The sequence below is a fragment of the Diplotaxodon limnothrissa genome, linkage group LG16, assembly GCF_057381915.1.
Source record: "Diplotaxodon limnothrissa isolate DT_005_m linkage group LG16, D_limnothrissa_male_GT1.1, whole genome shotgun sequence".
In the NCBI taxonomy this organism is placed as follows: Eukaryota; Metazoa; Chordata; class Actinopteri; order Cichliformes; family Cichlidae; genus Diplotaxodon; species Diplotaxodon limnothrissa.
Window position 1 is genome coordinate 6,936,365 of NC_140611.1, and position 17,556 is coordinate 6,953,920.

The window sequence follows — 17,556 nt, forward strand, 5'->3', positions numbered from 1 at the left end:
TCAAAACATCTTACTGACATCAAGAATGCAGGAGCAACATCTGGCTAGTTGTTAAACCAGATGCATGAGCTCAGACTGGCAGCCATCATTTTTTTATCATTGGCTTTTCTTTTTTTAAGCTCGATATATTCCTTTTATCTATGTTTTTTTGCTGAGGCGTTTCAAATCCAAGTGCCTTACAAACACCTTTGTGATGGAAATGGATAATGAGCTTTCCCAGAGGGGTTAATCAAACCCATTGTTCGGCAAGAATGAAAAGATGTGAAAAGATGTGAAGGGGAACTGATTGATTGTGTGGTTAAAAAAAGGGAATTGCTATCCCTTTCTCCCGGGCATTTACTTGTTTCCTCCTTGATATAGGAAGTGATTTATTTTGACAGTTACCTCATTGAGTTTATTTTATCCAAATGAAAAGTCATTCTTGTGAACTCAGCAAGCAGGAGAGGGAGAAACAGAGAAATGGACAGGCGCAAAAAAAAAAAGAGAGAGAGAACAGAGCATGCAGTGATTTTTTTTTTTTAAAGACGAAGAAAAAGATAGCAATTTTAAAAAGATATCAAATTAAGAAACACAGGCATAAATGTGTGAAAGTAGCGGTTAAGAGTTGTGACTAAGCTCCTGGCTGAGAGCCTGGTGGGCTTGATGTGACCCCTCAGTGGAGGAGAGAGCACAGTCCAGCTCTATAATTAGAAAACACACAGTGCCACTAATCCTTACTGAATGACTAAAAAGCAGACAGCAAGTTTGCTCCACAGGTTGTGGAGAGTGAAAGTGGTGGTTTAAAAAAATCTAACAGAGGAGAGAGTTAAGTTCTACTTGTGGTCTGATTTAGGTGAGGCTGATTTAGCCCAAAATAAATCAAGGGTTTCTAATAGGATTTCAGATGTGTTAACACACTAAAGCTGGATTTATAGCTGTGCGTTACGTGGTTACGGGTTCATATACAAGTTAAGGTTAACATCACAACTTATATAGAAGAAATGTACTGTGTTTGATTGCCTTAAACAGCCTGTGTTTTCTCGGGGTAAAAGTAAGAGCGAGTTAAAGACAGGCAAGGTAATTTTCCTCACAGGAGCAACAGAGAAGGCACATTTTAGAATCAGCCAAACCAGACCACTAGGAATTCTGTTTGTTGCCAACATTTAGTGCCAATGCAGGAAGCAGTGTGCCCCCCAGAGATAAAGGTGTGTGGCCAAAGTACTGGATGAGCATCCTGGATGTCAGACTGCCAAAGACTGGAATTTTAATCCCATCACAGACTAACTGAGTCCGGTCCAAATCACATATTTGTTTTAAAGGGATATGTGACACCCTTTAGTTTTAGACCCTTGTGTTAAAAATCGAGTCAACGCCCTCTGTAAAAGTGAAGTCACAGGGAAAAGCAAACATTTGGGACTCTTTCTTACAGAATGCAGCAGATATGTACACATAATCCTTCCCTGATCCTCAGATGTGCTGAGCTTCCTCTCAGTTTGACTTTGTATGTTACATTAACTATAAGAAATGCTGTGGTTTCCACAGTTTGCTAGTCTTGGATGATGCACACAAGTCTAGATGTGTGTGTGCAGGCAGCCTTATGGCCTTGTGGCCACGTGGCTCCACAAAGACAATGCACCACATATGCTCATGCTCCTCAGGTGGACTCGTACTTCAAAGATGTACAAAAGGAAAAACTACCTTTTTTTCCTGCAGCTGTCCACATCCTTGTCCTCAACAAGTCCTGAGCATAATCCCCATCTTAGCCAGCAGCTTATCATCAGAGGCTGATGACCCTCAAGTACATAAGCAGAAGACCTAACCAGCCTCTCTTATTCTCTGCCTCCTTGTCTCCACATGTTTGGCATCTAATTCGATGGAACACATTCTCATTCCTCATGCGACCCACGATATAGCGATTTACATCTATGTTTGTGGAAAACAAAACTCATTCAGGATCCCTCTTTTTCTCGCAAGCTTGAGCTTTTTGTAACAAAATAGGGTCCTGTCCGTGATTTAAACGAGAGAAACCTACACAGATAAAGGATGAATAAAAAATTTAAATAACAAGTTTTATTAACACACTTGAATTCTTGAAGGAAAACCATTGTGTATTACCCTTTTTCCCCCAATTATGGAGCACGAAACAATGTAAACACCACGAGTCTGTCAATTAGTGACGCAGTAGCGCCGTCTTCCAGATCGCTCTTCCAAACTAGTTAATTCGCAGGCAACATTTTAAATAAAGAAGATTTCATCTCAGCTGTTTCTTATGTTTGCTTCAAAGGGTGAGAAGTTTCATATTCATATGCCTGTGTGGTTCCTGAATAATCAAGTAATCAAGGATTTTTGATAGGAGGAAGACAAAGTGATTGTTATCCAAAACACTGCCTCTCAGACTCCATCCCCTTCCTTTCAGCTCCATGGAGCTTGTTTAGAGACAAGGCGATTACTTCAGAGGCAGTACGGGGAGAAGGTAATGCTGTTTGTCAAATTAACAAGCATGTACACAAGCCATTCCAACACCTATTGTAAAGTAGTTACACGAGCAAGCGGCTTAAAATATGCAAATCAACAATAGCTTAAGTCAACATGGCTTTTCATACAAAATGAAGATGGAGAAAAAAAACACTCATCATTCCACAATAAGCTTTGTAAAGAACTGAATAGTTCCAGATCCTGAGAGAGAAGGTTTGAGAGGGGAAAAAAGAGAAACACATTTAAGGATTTATATGTTTTTAAAACCTCCTCTCATTCAGATTGGCAGCAGCAGCAGTCAGCTTTCAAGTAGCTGCAGTAGACAGCTAATCATTAGCCAGTTAGCCTCTATTATGGCCTGGGATCCAGGCCTGGTGATAAAGAACCAAAGGACTGAGGGCTCACAGCTTAATGATCCAAAGATCAGCACAGGATTTACAGGCTCAGGGTTTTCTGCCACAGCCCCTGGACAAAAGCCCTCCTCCCTTTCTTCATCTACTTCAGCGGAGGGATTGAGTTCATAAAACCCGGAAACAATGTTGGAAAGTAATGAAATCTCCCACCTATCGTGGTAAGAAAAATAAAATGAGGGAGACATCAATCGCTGAGGTAAAGCTTCCAGTTGATTGGATGATAAATAAAGGCAAAGTGCCAAGAACAAATATTTCACACACTAGAACTTTTGCGGCGCCTTCAGCAGCGCTCTTATTTAGTTTTCTTTGAAGAGTTTGACATAATAGCTCATGGAGCACCCTGGCTTTACTTGGCATCGGATGAAAACTTAATTTAACTGTTTCAGACCCAGAGGATCAACGTTCGCTGAGTGTGAGCTACCTGCAAATGTTTAAAACAAAGCTTGCCGGGGTGCCGATTTAGCTCACTGGGCTGAGCAGGTGACCCAATATGCAGTAAGGCTAATGCAGAAGCCCGGGTTTAAATCCACCAAATCTGTGGCTATCTACTCTGTGACTCCCAGCTTTCCTGTCTTCTCTTCACTGTCCTGTTGCAGTAAAGACTAAAAAATCTGCAAAAAGTGTATGTAGAAAAAAACAGCTTCCTTCACAGCTTGTAGTGGATGCCATACAGAACTCAGAGACATTTATTTGTTGCAGACACTCTGCAACTACTGAAATCCTTCGCACAGGCTCAAAGGATCTGACATTTCTTCTGAAATCAGCCCCTCCTGCTCACTTTCAGCGTTGGATACAAGACACTGGAATTTTTCAGTTATCTTAACTGCCTCTTGAAACATGAAAGCACTGACCAAGTAAAACATCCACAGCCATTTCTTCTTCTTTGTACTTGTTGATAACTGTACACCTTAAAGCAAAACCACAACTCTTATATTTTTAAGCTAACTACTGAAATTTGGCGGAAAAAAGGTCAAAGGCTGATTAATATTTAATCAAATCCTGACAAAAAAATATTTTATTATAAAGAAATAATAATAATAAAGCAGGAATATGAAAGTTTATCTTAATCTAACAGCAAAAAAACGTATTATCATTATAATTATTATTATTCCACTAAAAGACTGGATCTAATTTAATTCCTGCTACTGCCGTGGAAATCTTCAGGAATGTCTCAGTCAGGGCCCGGATTTGCTCAGCGGCTCAAACCCTCGATGAAGCCAAATGATTACATCATCAGCTGGCACGTGATTGAAGATCACACATCAGCCTTGGCCCGAGAGATTCTTTACTCATCTCAAGAGAACCTCTCCATCACCATCATTGCTGTCACCATCCCCCCGATAGGGCGTGAATGCCTCCTCTGTGAGTCAGGCCAAGGATCTGCCAGTGGCCCCACTTTCGCAAACTGAATAGGCACAGCTCAGCCACGTTTTAAGGCACCCTAATGTACCATGGCTGGACCACAAAGGCAGCGTGGTAATTTGCCAGGGATAATGACGCTCCCTTAATTTGGCCCTGGGGGCCACAAACAGAATACTTTAAAGAGCATCCCCGTCCAGGGATGAGACCCATGTCTTCCCACCCCCATTTTTTTTCTAGGCCTCTCTCTCCCTCTCAGTCCAGCCCTTCCATCTCTTATTGGCCTGAAAGGAGCTTGTTTTCTTCCGGCTTATTGTTATCCTGAACTAAATATCAGCAAACAACAGCGGGGCTGGAGGAGACATCATGCCAACCACGATTGGAGCCCCTGATCTCCTCCCAGAGGGGCAGAGAGAACCAAGACAAACGCAGTGGAGCTTCTTCAAAGCAGCCAGAGAGGGAGCACTGCTACTCTACTCCATTGACACATATTAGGGGGAGATATTTAGGCCACAAATTGAATTGAATAGAGAAAGTGAGCTGAATGCATGTGCTGAGCAAGGGGAGTGGAGCAATAGAAAATAAGCAAATTCCAGGGATGGCCTTCAGGGATATTAAATACAGAGAAAGAAGTGGTTGAGATTGGAGCAAGAGCAGTCTCTACTAATTTTAGGAGAAATTGGGCAGAAGATAAAAAGGGCTTGAAATCAAAACCAAGATGATAGATACACTTGAGACTGAATAAAGCCACAGAAAGCAAAAATTGAGTGGCATCACTTGCTTACGTTTTAATAAAAAGTATCCAAACAGCCTTCATATTTCACTAATTCTGATTAAGTTAGAGCTATTTAAATACTTTGTGCAGTGTGAACAAATACGCAAGGTTAGATTTGCAATGCAATGAAAAGTGCTTTAATATATATATATATATAGGTCCAGTTGAGTCAAGGTTAAGTCAATAAAGTTGCTACATTACAAATAACCCTATTATATATTTTATGAAAATAAAATAAAAAAATCAATGATGCATAAATTCTGATTTTAGGAGTACAACATTTTTGCTCAGTCGCTCAGTAAACAAGGTCATTTTCTCCGAGGGGATGCCAAACGTTTGACTTTCAGCTCCTCAGTTTGACTTTCTGTTATCCAAGGCGTTTTTTTGAACTGTTTACGTAACAATAGGATCTAGTTTACATAGCTGAATGAGCACTGGGACAGCAAAGAATATGATATCCAGGCAACAAAAAAAAAACAATCTCACAAATAGGGATAGATTTTTATTAGATGTTGTTTCCTTCACTTTGCTCTCCTCCACATTTTCACAGATTTGATAAATGACTAAAAGACCTTCTAAAAACTTTTTTATGTCACTCTGGCTCATGTTCAGCTTCAGTGAATATGTGTGTTTGTGTGTGTGTGTGAAGGTATTTGAGACAAGTTAAATGAAAGTTTGAGCTCACTCTGCATGCCATTGTGTTTAAAACATGTAGGCCAACAGTTTTCTCACCACCTCTGTTCATTAGCACATGCTCAAGGCACGATCTGATATCGTCGTGTTGGTGTTGTTCCCAGATCATCATACTAAATGTTGTTCGAGGATCAACATTGCAAGTGACCAATCAGAATGTTGTGACATCATACTTTTGCGACATTGGGAAAAACCGCCGTAAAACCAAAAACTGTACTTAAGCTGCGAGAAACCGCCTCTGTCCGCCGATCAACGGACCCTGACCCTAACCCTAACGCTTTAATAAACGGTAAGCAGAACTGATATTGTCCTTGCAACATTGGAATTTCATAAATGCCCAAATGGCTTGGCGCACAAAAGAATAACGTCACAACAATGTGATTGGTCACTTGCGATGTTGAACCTGGAACAACATTTTCATGATGATCTGGGAACAACACCAACACGACGATATCAGATCATCCAAACTCCAGGAGAGCTTGCATATATTAAAAACTTAGCTTCAAACATGCCTACTATTCAGTTTTTTTGTAATCTGGATACCTTCCCTCAGGGGACAATCACATTCCAACTGTACTCACCAACATAGCTATGAGATTTAAAAATGCCACGTTAATAACACATTTAGAAAAAAACTGTTGTACTTTGTGTACATTTTTGTGCAATTATGGACAGACTACTTTCTATAACTGCACAAAAAGCTGCACTACACTTCCCTTCACTCTTTTTTTTTTAACAGTATAATTAATTTTTTCTAGTAGAAAACCAACATTTTACTTAATTTTCGCCACAGTTCATCCAGTCATAGGGTTTAATGTCTAAACCTAATATGGTGACGGGCCTTACTGACACGGTTTGGCCGGATGATTAAATCTGGCCCTGACAGTTTAAATGCACAGCAAGTTAAGAAAACACCAGGAAACATTTTTAAAAAGAGAAACCACTTCACACAAAACACAAGGGAAGTGTTTTGGGGGGAGACGAGAACATGAAGGAACAGCTCCAGAAGTGACAAGCTAACAGTGAGCAGCTAATAGCAAATATATAAGTTTAGTATTACATGACTCATGTGATTAAAATACACTCTGACTGCATATTTCTCTCCCTCACAACACTGATGAATCTCCACTTCGTTTTCTCTCAGTGCATTTATTCGTGTGTTTCAGTTTCTATATGCAAAAACAACCCCCACCCAAAAAAACCACTATAACACTTCCGTTGTATTTTCTGAGTTTTTTCCTACTTCCGTTGCCTTTTGTGTGCTTTTGCAGGGTTTGTCTATTTGCTGGTTACGTTGCAACTCTCCGGCCCACCATAGAAATATCTTAAAACGTTACATAAGATAAACTTTCAAGCGTCAGGTGTTGATGGACGGAATAATGACCCAACTTTCTTGCTCTTGCTACAGCTGAATTAAAAAAGGCATGTAAAAGCTCTGAGAATGGCCCCAGCCTGCTCTGGTGAAGGTGATTTCAAAAGATGATTATGCACTCATGTCACCTGTATAATAATTTCACTGTGCTGTGTCAATTAGGCACAAGGCTGTCGACGACCGGAGTGCTTCGCTTTCACATGGAAAAAAGTACTTTTGACTATCCAGCATCAATTTGACACTCACTTATTTTATCCTTGTCTTTATTTTTTGTTGGCATTGTGCTGTTTTTAACTCATTTTTAAGTACAACAATTCGAGTTGTAGATAACTGATGCGTGGCTTGTGCATCATAGTTTGATTGATTGAACGAGATGGATAGAAATAGAGGGACAAAGAGAGGTGGAAAGGTAAACCTTGACCGTTAGCAGCCTGCATGAAACCCCTCCACCCCTACCTGCCCCCACCACTTCTGCTTATCCTCCTCTCTTCCGCCTCTACTGCAAAACTCTCCCCACTGCCTTTCAAATCACTTCAGTCAGTCAGAATAAAGGACTTTCACCAAAAAAGACTGCCTTACTTTTACCACAAAGGCCAGTGAGACTTCTTTTTGGTCTTGGGGGGAGTGGAAGACATTTAAATAAAGTTAGAATGAGAGGAAAAGAGTAATTGCTATCCTTCATCCACAAGACCAGAGAGAAATGTTGTTGTTTCCCAGGAAAAAAATTGAGGATAAAAGTAAAAAGAGTCAACTAACTTGCTGCACCACTGCATAGCAGCAATTCAGAGAAGGATATAGAAACCAGTCAAAGTAGTGCATGAAAATGACACGGAGGCTCCAAATGAAAAAGATTAAAGTGTACTCACCAGCTAAGCATCACTGGGGTGTAGGCACAGGGGGCTGTGAGGGCCGTCTGTCCTTTTCAAATTGATTCTGTTAGAAGGGGAAAGGAGACAGAGAAGGAAGGGGGAGGGGTGAGTGTTTCACTAGCTACTCGCCTCCATCTCATAAGCAGAGCGCAGAACCACAAAGAAGTGCTGGCGGTCTCATAAACAAACCGCCAACTTTTCAATGAAGGAGAGAAGGCGGAGCGGGAACGGCTTTTTAAACCCCAACCTTAATGGGGTTTGGGGGGCGGGGGGCTGAAGGGAAAGAGGGACCTGCGAGAGGCCTTTGTAACAACTGATGGCCTAACTGGACAATAACAAACCACCAAGTTCAGTATAGTTCAAGCACATTAAGCCCTAAACCTGACTCGACTCGCACAAACAACACAACCAATATGTGGCTCAACTGTAAACGAACACACAGATGTAAATGCGGCACACAGACGCCTAAACTGTGTCGAACCAAACACAGATGCTAATATACAGAGAGCACATTTGGTTCCAAGCTTTTTGATCTCAGTGCCACAGAGCAAATTGGAACAAATAGCCCTGGTTTGGTTTCTAAGGCAACCTGAAGGAGCAGCTCAGACTCGCGATCCCTCTTGTGTCGTCAGCTGCCGTGATATGGCTGCTGTTTCTTTCACTTCAACACAGAGGAGCAAAAATGAATCAAAGAGGAATGATAAAGTTCACTGATGAGGATTTATTAACTGTACATCTTATAGGATGTTATCACATAAATGCAGAAATTAACTAAAAGGGCATTTAGGTTGGAACCAAAGAATAAAAGGCTTTGTTTTATGGTAATAATAAATATGAAGTGCATATCAAACTCTTAGTCAGCTAATTAAGCACCCAGTTCTTCGACCACATTCTCCAGCTTGATGCTGAGACACTTAAGAGTGAGAAAGACAGGTAGAAAAATACAGTAAAGAGGATTTTCCATGGAGCTAAGCCGAGAATTTAGGGCTGAGCAGCAGGAAGTGTCCGCTCACACACACAGAAACTCCCCATAATCTCCACTGTCAGTGTGGGATCAGGCTTTATTCACTGCAACAAGTGAGGAGGAAGAATTCTCATAAACTGCTTAGTCTGTGACCTAAAGTCTTATTCACTTTCTCTCACACACACACACACACACACACACACACACACACACACACACACACACACACACACACACACACACACACTTCAATGTCCCGCATCTACACAAGAAAGTCGTGCAGACAGGATCTGGGATTGCATGACCCTGCTCAGATTCAGTATGGCTTTATTGACCACAAGTGGCATGAATGTGATACTGGGCTCGGTGCAAATCAAGCAGCAAAGCCGAGATTTAAGTAAGACAGATAACAATAGGTAACATCAGGGCCAACGTTTGGCTCCAGACCTCTGTGTGAGCACCTTCATCTTAGCGTGGGACATTTCAGATTCACCAATCGTGGTGCTCGTGAGGCGTTTCTGCAGATCAGGTGAAAAAAACAGAGAACCAGCAAGAGTTTTGTTGATAGCAGCAATAAAGACGTCACTCTCAGTCAGAAAACATCGAGACTGAAAAATTGCAACGGGTTTGGATGAAAATGGCACCGTTTTTTTTCTTTTGTTCTGAAATGTTTTGACAGAACACACGGAGAGACGCAGAGAAACTCGTCACCAACTGAAATATCGCAAACATCACATTTTCTTATTATCACTATTGGATTGAATGTACACTGAAATGCATGATATATCTACCAGCAGCAATTCGTGAAATTTATTATAATAAAAAATGAGTGCAGAAGCAGGACAGCGTGGTTAGCGCTGCTGTCCAAGGTCCAAAGACATACAGTTAGTGGGGTAGGATTAACTGGTGGTTCTAAACTACCCATAGATGTGAATGTGAGTGTGAATGATTGTCTGTCGGTGTTAGCCCAACATCAGATTGGCGACCTTTCCAGGTTGTACCCCGGAAAGCTCTCAGCCTATGGCAGCTTGGACCCTGAATTGGCTAAGCAGAGGAAAATGGATGGATGGAGTCCTGAAAGTATTTTTAGTAATACTGCGCAATACTGCAAATTTTGGTATATATTCAATGCCAAGTGAATACAGGGCCAGTACTGCTGATATTAATGCCGATACTTTTAACCTATAAAGCTTATGCAGTGCAGAGCACAGTGCGATGATTTATGAGCTGAATCATCATCAATTTGCACATTTTAATGACCACTAAATCACTGCGATTTTTTACTTTCCACAATAATGAGTTAACACAACAAAACACACCGTTCAGTTTTTCATGCAGTTTGAAACTGTGTTTGTTGGAGACCTGGTAGGTAAATGTGCCTTCCGCTAAAACACTGTGGGTCAGATTGGTTGTTTAGATGTGCTATAGGCTAGAAATCAAAATAAACATGATAGTCAACACAAAAAGGTTCAGAATTTTTTCATAGTGCATGTTTGAGCAATAGTTTTTCATTTGCAAAAAGTTGTTTAACACAGTTCAGTGCTGCTAGTGCTGAACTTAGGGGATAGACACAAAGTATCAATCCCATCACACTAGTATCGGCCTGATACCAATATCAATGTTGGTATCGACACTATGGATATTTAGATTGACCTGCTCACCTCTAATGTTTAGATGTTTCAGACCCACACATACAGCACAAACACACAGAGACATATATACAGAGCAATTACAACAGATGCTGTCCATCTTAATTTGAATCTTATCTTGAATCCTTGAAAGTCCTCTTTCTTCTTGGTGGTCATCCTGTGAACTTATGTGAAGAACTAGTAAAGCTTTCAAAAACAGCATGAATCAAAGCAGACTGGAGGCACAGTCTCCAACCTGGAATTTTTTTTTTTTTTTTGCAAGCTGAAACTTTTGCAGCCCACCGCAGAGCATCTCACTCATTTTCTGTCCCTAAGAAGTGATTATCAACATTCTCCACGAGACCCAGCAGCGAAAATCAAATTCTCCTAATTAAGCTCCAGTTACTGGTAACTGAATCAGGCAGTTTAATGAAGACTTAGCGGGAAGCGGGTGAAGAGGCAAGTTACAGAGCGGCAGGAGTTCACGGCTCAACAACTCTCGATGTTTATCTCACACAGAAATGCACAGGAGCACAAACACTTATACACACATTGTACTTGTGCAGTTCAACATTCACCCTTTAGGCACTAAAGGAAACGTGTCTAATTAGGAGCAAATTACTGCCTGCAGCTTTCCAGTTGAGATCACTAGGTTGCTGTTGCTAAACAAACTTTTTTTTTATGAAGTTCAAATCGAACACAGCAGATCCCAGCAGTTACTGCAACGAGGACACACTACGTGATATGAGCTGGGAAAAGTGGCACTTCAAAGGCTCTCATTACTCTGTTATACAATCATGGAAACCTTTAAAGCCACTGTCATATCTTTAGACGTTACCACCAATTAATGTGCTTTTTACCAAACTTGCAACTTTTTTCCCCTAAAAATCGTTTGAAAACTGACACCAGCCCTTTAATTTTTTTTTAAATTCAAACTGACTTAAAGTTTGTTGTAATGTTTGTGAGCAACGGAGCAGGTAGCGAAGTATTTGATCTATACGTGTCGACTAATCTAATCGATCTCCAGGCAGCGCTGTGTCTCAGTTTTTAACAGCTGATCGTGCACACTCAAGTGCAGCCTTCAGTTAGAGTCCTGTCACATTAGTTCTGCTTCTGTGAAATGTTGAAAATTTCCAGAAAAATATGCAAATTGGCGTGTTGTTCAGTCGCTGGCTGTGCACTCAAAAGATCATGAATCTCGCATAATTAACTGAGCGTCGGTGACTTTTGTGAGTCATGTCATTTCGCTGCTGCTCTCTACCGAAGTGCGTGCTATTCTTGACAGCGCAAAACAAGCAGAGGTGGCGTGCAACTGGCATTCCCAGGGTGACTCAGGCTGCAGCAGTGCTCATGGGCAAGGCAGGAGCCATAAACCATGCCAGTTTATGAAAATATTTTTAAAAAATCTGATTTTAAAGGCATAATGTTCATTTCGAATGGTAACAAAAGTGTAGACAGATTGTTTTAACCTGACCTCACACAGAGACAAACCATAGATTGCAATTTAGTTGGAGTGTTGTATGGTGTTTGGGTTTGCTTGCCTTGTTTTGTTTACATCAGCAAACAATAATGTGTCAACACAGCAGGATGACGCGCCTCAATTATGATTAGCTGTGTGGGAAAAAATGCACATTTCTCAAAAGCATCACTTCAGCTGTGTGTCATTAAACTTCACACTAATGTGGTTATCAACTAACAGACTGGTTGAAATACACTGTTCTTGTCTGCCTATTCGCATAACAGAGCAAAAAGGAAGCAACCTTTAACTTTAACTGAAATATATAATCAGCCAATCACATGGCGGTATGGTAGGCATTTACATAGATGTGGTGAGCATCAGAATGGGGGAGAAAGGTGATTTAAATGACTGTGTGCTTGCTGGTGCCAGAGAGGCTGCTCTAAGTATTTCAGAAACTGCTGATCTACTGTGATTTGTCCCACACAACCATCTCTATCTCTGTTTCTCTGGGTGAAAATGCCTTGTTGATGCCAGAGGTCATAAGACAATGGCCAGACTGCTTTGAGCTGATAGGAAGGAAGCAGTAAGTCAAAGAACTACAAAGCTCAGATCATCATAAACAGGGTTCTTTACAGTGAGGTTACAAACCCAGTAGTAGCAAAGTGTACCTAATAAAGTGTCCAGTGAGTGTATGTCTTCTCTTCTTTGTATTAAAATTAATGGCATTTCCAAAAACAAGGCTTAATTACTTAATTGTGAGAAGTAAATGACTGATTTGTCTCAGAGGTTTTTACTATCAGAACAACATGTAGGAATCTTTCCCACTAATAACTAAACTAAAAGTGATAAATAAACACAAAATGAATTCATTTTCATTTTATGTATTTTATGTAAATAAAATAATAAACCTAATCAACAGGACACGGAGGGAAGAGAACGAGAGAAGGAAGGGAGACAGGGGCAGTAAGGCTAATAATCTACCACATCCAAGAGACTGGGAACCAGAACACACACACACACACACACACACACACACGCACACACACACACACACACACACGCGCACACACAGAGCTGCTATCCGAAAGGTCGAGCCTTACATACAAGACGGTTTAATTTGCACAACCTGAAACCATGGCATCACACTGACGGGCAAAGTCATCTATTACCCTCGTTATTATGCACCGTCCTCCTGTGTCCTCGCAGCCCACTGGCTGAGTTTCCAGCACAGTTTCACATATCCTCGGCTTTTCATCATCACATCTGACACCTGTTTATATACGTCTTAACCTCTGACCTCACCCTCCCTGCTCTCAGAGACAACAGCGCTAGGTGAGCAGAGAGGTCGCCTCCGTTACCGCGAGAGTGGCGACAAAAGGTTTATTTTTTTAGGTATTAGTTCCTCCTACGCCGAGCGGCGCATCGGGCAGCTAGTGATCTCCATCGATGTCGGTCAGCAGCGACTGCTTCAGCTTCGTCCCAGGCAATGTCGACAGTTCTCAGGTCGTCCATAAATGTTCGACGCCATGTGGTCTTTGGTCGGCCTTGCTTTCGCTTGCCAGTTCGTGGACGCCATGTCATGGCAATCTTAGCTGGGCGATGAGGGGGTAGGCGTAAAATATGTCCCGCAAAGCGAAAGCGTCTTTCTGCAACAACATCGGCTAATGGGCGGGTGCCTGCTCTTCGTAGGACCTCCTCATTTGTTATTCGGTCCCGGTAGGAAATTCTCAGGATTCGCCGCAAGCCACGTTGTTGAAGCACGTTCAGGTGTTGAATAGTTGCACTTGTTGAGCGCCAGGTTTCACTAGCGTAAAGTGCAGTAGGGAAGACGATAGAGTTCAGTAGTCTGATCTTGACCCTCACATTCAGGGAAGTCGAGTTCCAAATAGGTTGGAGACGTCGCAGGACACCAAATGCCTTCCCTACTCTGGCGTCGACATCCCGATCAGAGACCCCGTCATTCGAGATGATGCTGCCAAGATATGTAAAATTCTCCACCTCTTCAGCACGTTGTTGGTTGATCATGACAGGAATGCGGGCACGTGCATAGCCAACTCGGAGTACCTTGGTTCTTTTGGCGCTGATTCTTAATCCAACTTTCGTTGCCTCCCTCTGCAGGGCCACGGTCAACTTTTGGAGGTCTTCCTGAGTCGAGCCCAGCAGGGCGATGTCATCTGCGAAGTCCAAGTCAGTGAGATTACGCGCTTCGTGCCAGGGCACACCGATGCCAGCTTGGTCAACTGATCGTCGCATGATGAAGTCAATTACCAACAGGAAGAGGAAAGGGGATAGCACGCATCCTTGTCGGACGCCAGTATTGATCTTGAAGAAGGCTGTGCAGCCGTCATCCGTCCGGACGCAGCAACGGGAGTTGGAGTAGAGACAACGAAAGGCATCTACAAACTGCTGAGGGACTCCATAGTGGCGTAGGATAGCCCATAGAGTCGGCCGGTGGACGCTGTCAAAAGCCTTCTCGAAGTCAATGAAATTAATAGAAATCTTCTTTTGGTATTCCAATGTTTGTTCAATGATCATGCGGAGGGTGAAGATTTGCTCGACGCATGACCGGCCACTCCGAAACCCAGCCTGCTCTTCTCGCAATCGTTCGTTCACAGCGTATCGTAGCCGATTCAAAAGAGCGAGGCAAAACACTTTCCCGGGTACCGACAGCAACGTGATGCCCCGCCAGTTGTTACAGTCACCCAAATCACCTTTTTTTGGAAGTTTGATAATGGTGCCTTTTGTCCAATCATCGGGTACATGTGATGTTGACCAGCAGGCGTTTAGGAGTCTTGTAAGGGCGGCTTCAAGATGGGGTCCACCATGCTTCAGCATTTCGGCGAGGATTTCGTCCAGGCCTGCGGCCTTTCCACTCTTGAGGAGTCGGATCGCTGTCTTGACTTCAGTGATGCTGATTTGTCCGATATCGACAGGAAGAAGATCCATGGAAGGTGCCAGGTCTTCGGCCTCGAACCGTTGGGGTGGCTCAGGTTGGTTCAGAGTATCGCGGAAGTGTTCGACCCATCGTTGTTCTTGTTCAGCTGCAGTAAGGAGGACACGTCCATTTTTGTCTCGGATTGGAACACCGCGGCCACCACGAGCCCCAGTTAGATCTTGTACAATGCGATATAAGGTTCGGGTATCGTTCCGATCGGCTGCTTCTTGGGCTTCGATGCCTTTAGCTTCGATCCATTCACGCTTGTCACGCCGGCAGCTGCGTTTGACCTGTCGGGCGAGGTCTTGGTAGGTGGCCATGGCCCTCTCACGCTGGTCTGCAGAAGCATGTGGGTCAAAGGCCACCTGGTCCCGAACTGACTTTGCCAAGCGACGTTGATCTATAAGGTTACAGCGGCAAATGAATTGAGGACTAAATGTAAAGACCAGAGGGGGGAATAAAACTAAGGGTGGCCGTCCTGATCCAGGCCTCCGTGCCGTGTATGTTCTTGCATGTAAAAATGTGTTCCTGCACTCGACGTCTTGGTGAAAAAGCAATTTCAGATTTTGAGCAATGCGTATGTGTTTCTGATTGCTCAGTAAGCTCAAGTGGGTCTCTGTAGTAATTAAGTGGCACCTCCATTAAAGACGCCTTGGGCTGCTAATACATCAGTGTTAGTTTTAAAGCTGCACAGCTGACCAAACGGCTTAGAGAAATGATGGGGAGCTAACTATGCTATTTAAATTCAACAATCCTCAGAGATGTGACATCACCACGTGCAGAGTGCTCTTCCGCCGCTGAGTCCAAACACTGAATGTTAATGATGTCTCTGCAACAAGCTTTCATCATTTAAAAAAAAGAGAGAGAAGGTGACATTATTACTGCTACGATTTTATTATTTATTTTTTAAATCCCTTTAAAAATTTACCCCAAAATCTTCCCCTTTCCATCACTTTGACATGCTCGCTGCTGCAGTTAACATCTACAGCTGTATTTACGATTTATCGATGCCAGCTCCTGCCATTGTGTATGGCTCACCAGCTCAACTAAATGCAGCTAATGATAGTATTTCCACAGGTTTCGAAAGGTGATTAATCTGCTTTAATAATGGCCATTCAACTTAGGTTGAAGGTTACATAAAGGGGAGACCCTGGGCTAACAAGCTTATAGTCTCAAGTTAAAGCCAATTAAATAGTAGCTGCTAACAGGGCAACATTTACACTTACATGCATTTGCTTTGTTGACAGGACTTCCACTAATCCTGTAAATTGATGCCATCATTTTAGACTGCTGTAATAATTCTAAAGGTCACTCGTATGGGATCAGTTTAACCGTAGAAGCATTTTTTAAAACAGCATTTTTTAAAAACAGCATTTTTTTAAAAAGCATTTTTTAAAAACAGCGTTTTTTAAAACAGCATTTTTTAAAAACAGCATTTTTTAAAAACAGCATTTTTTTAAAACAGCATTTTTTTAAAAAGCATTTTTTAAAAACCGTATTTCTGTCTTTTTCTTTATTTTTTTCTTAAATCTACTTGTTTCTATTTGAATATAATTTGCACTTGTTTTCCCGTCCATACAACCGAGTCCTCGTGAAGCTTACTCGTGAAGATCTCTCCATTTTGCGCTCGCATGATGTCAGCCTTACAATTTGAGGAGGAGGGGGGAGGCATAAATATCTTATCGTTTTTACGTAACCCCTTTAATGACGGTAAGCTCTCAAGCTGGCCCTTCTCAGTCTTCAAGTTCCTCCATAAATATTCAATCGGGCTGAGGTCAGGTGACAATCAGCACTCCTCGGTTTTCTTTGGTCTTTAAGTAGTTTTTTGGTGAGGTGAGTTTGGGCTCATTATCCTGCTGCTGCACGATTCCTTCTGCACAAAGATGCAAAGACGAGAATGTCGTGCATCGCTGATGGAGTGCTGCTTCTCCTTGACCTCCTTGGGCCATGATAATCAGATATTAGACGTAATATATTGTGACAGCCCTACAACCACATTTGCATATTCCCGCCATCATGTTTCTCTTTTGGTTTGATCAACTGCGATGACATCCTCTGTCGAATTTCTCTTGCTGCATATCATCATCCGCTGTGAAATACTGTTAAAATTTCACCCGCACCAAGTATTTTGCCTCATTTTCCTCTCTTTACAAGTGCTTTACAGAAGCCGCTCATCTTCTTAGACCACTACTAGAGTCTCTGTCTGATAGTGCTTTAGCTGATTGGAGTCTTGTATTGGTTATTTAGCCAATTCTGTGTTGTGATGAAGCTCCTTTTGCAGCTTTTATTAAGCCTAGGATGTATTGATCTTCCAGTGCTGTGGATACAGCTGAGCCAATTTGCGCAAAATATTTTAGCGTAGCGCCACTGCCCCCTCAGAAGACTCCAGTCCAGCTGTGTCAGAGTTAACATGGTCAGTGCAACTAATAGAAATACTTTTTAAAATGCTCTTTTGTTGTCGCTGCTTGTGTTTTTAAATATTTCTTTCTCTCGTTACCCCCTTGCAAGCCTACTAGGTGTAACTCTTGGAGCTCTGTTCTGAACTGAGTGGTTTCTCTCATATTTCAGGTCTGCTTATAGAATAGAAATGAATGAGCTGTGCAGCTACCCATGGAAAAACACAAAGGCTATTCTA

General features: G+C 42.2%; 1 protein-coding gene across 1 annotated transcript in view; it reads right to left on the reverse strand.

The window, feature by feature from the left end:
• sema5ba (sema domain, seven thrombospondin repeats (type 1 and type 1-like), transmembrane domain (TM) and short cytoplasmic domain, (semaphorin) 5Ba) overlaps positions 1-17,556 on the reverse strand; it is a 206,520-nt gene that overhangs the window by 156,517 nt on the left and 32,447 nt on the right. The window contains exon 2 of the mRNA XM_085374937.1: positions 7,933-7,999. The gene's annotated coding sequence lies outside the window, so the exon portion shown is untranslated. The remainder of the gene's footprint in view (positions 1-7,932; positions 8,000-17,556) is intronic.